Consider the following 1,762-nt stretch of genomic DNA (forward strand, 5'->3'; position numbering starts at 1 on the left):
AGACACTGCCAGGGGCAGGTTGGCCTGGCAAAAAAGAATGGATCTGGAATCAATTGATGGTAATCATTGAGCACTTACTGTGTGCAGAGCACTGTGTAAGCATTTGGGAAAGTGAATACAATAGACATGGTAGACACGATCCCTCCCCACAAAGAGCTTGCAATCTACGGGGAGAGACAGACGTTAAAATAAATGTGTGACTATGAGTCTAGTCCCAGCTCTACCATTGAAATTTATGGATCAATGACATTTATTGGGTGACTACTGAGTCCTGCTAGCCACTGTACTACTACTACTACTACTACTACTACTACTACTATTACTACTACTATTCATTCATTCATTCAACCATATTTATTGAGCGCTTACTGTGTGCAGAGCACTGTACTAAGCGCTTGGGAAGTACAAGTCGGCAACATATAGGGACAGTCCCTACCCAACAGTGGGCTCACAGTCTAGAAGGGGGAGACAGACCACAAAACATGTAGACAGACTACTAATTTATAATTACGGTACTTGTTAAGCGCTAAGTGCCAAGTACCGTTCTAAGTGCTGCTGTAGATACAAGGTAATCAGGTTGTCCCACGTGGGACCCACAGTTTTAATCCCCATTTTACAGATGAGGTGTCTGAGGCACCGAGAAGTGACGCGACTTGCCCAAAGTCACACAGCTGAGAAGCAGCGGAGCTGGGACTTGAACACACAACCTCTGACTCCCAAGCCCGTGATCTTTGCACTAAGCCATGCTGCTTCTCATAGAGCACAATGGCACCGAGAAACATGGTCTCTCCCCTCAAGGATCTTACAATCTCTGTGGACCACCCCCTTCTCCTTGAAAAATGATCTAACCTTGGTTTCACTGACATTGTTCTCACCTGGTTCTCCTCATCTCTCTGGATGCTCCATCTCAGTCTCTTTCATAGGCTCCTCCTCTGCCTCTCTGCTGTAGCTGTGGGAGTCCCTCAAAGCTCAGTTCAAAGTCCCCTTCTATTCCCCATCCTCACCCACTCCCTTAGAGAAATCATTCGCTTACACGGCGACAACTCCCATCTCGACCCATATGATTCCCAAATCTACCTCTCCAGCCCTGACCTCTCTCCTTCTCTGCAGTCCCTCACTTCTTCCTGCCTTCAGGACATCTCTACTTGGATGTTCCACCGATACCTCAAATTTAACGTGTCCAAAACAGAACACATCTTCTCACCCAAGCCTTATCTATCTTCCACATAACTTTCCTTTCCCTGTAGACAACACCGCTCCGCTCTCTGGCTCACAAATCCATAACCTTGGTATTGTCCTCAAATCATCTCCCACATATCAATTGGTCCCCAAATCCTTCGGTTCTACCTTTACGACCTTGATAAAATCCTCCCTTTCTCCACCATCCAAACTGCTACTATGCTAATCCAAGCACTTATCCTATACCGCCTTGACTATTGCATTGGCCTCTTTGTTGACCTCCCTGCACAACTTGTGCAGCTTCAGCAGTAGCATCGGATGTGGACTGAAGAGGGTAGAGCCTGGGGGCAGAGAGACTGATGAGGAAGCCGACGTGGGAGTCAGGCTTGGACTACGGTGGAAGTTGCCCAAGTGGAGAGGAAGGTAGGGATCTGGGAAATTGGCTTGGAGGAAGAATAGGTAAAGTTTAACCACTGTTCAGAAGTGAGGGCTGAAAGACAGTGAGGAGCCAAATATAATATGAGGGTTATGAGCATCTGAATCATTATTCAGAGTCAGTACTGAGTAGTACTCCTCCTACTAC

The sequence above is a fragment of the Tachyglossus aculeatus genome, chromosome 5 (assembly GCF_015852505.1).
Source record: "Tachyglossus aculeatus isolate mTacAcu1 chromosome 5, mTacAcu1.pri, whole genome shotgun sequence".
In the NCBI taxonomy this organism is placed as follows: domain Eukaryota; kingdom Metazoa; phylum Chordata; class Mammalia; order Monotremata; family Tachyglossidae; genus Tachyglossus; species Tachyglossus aculeatus.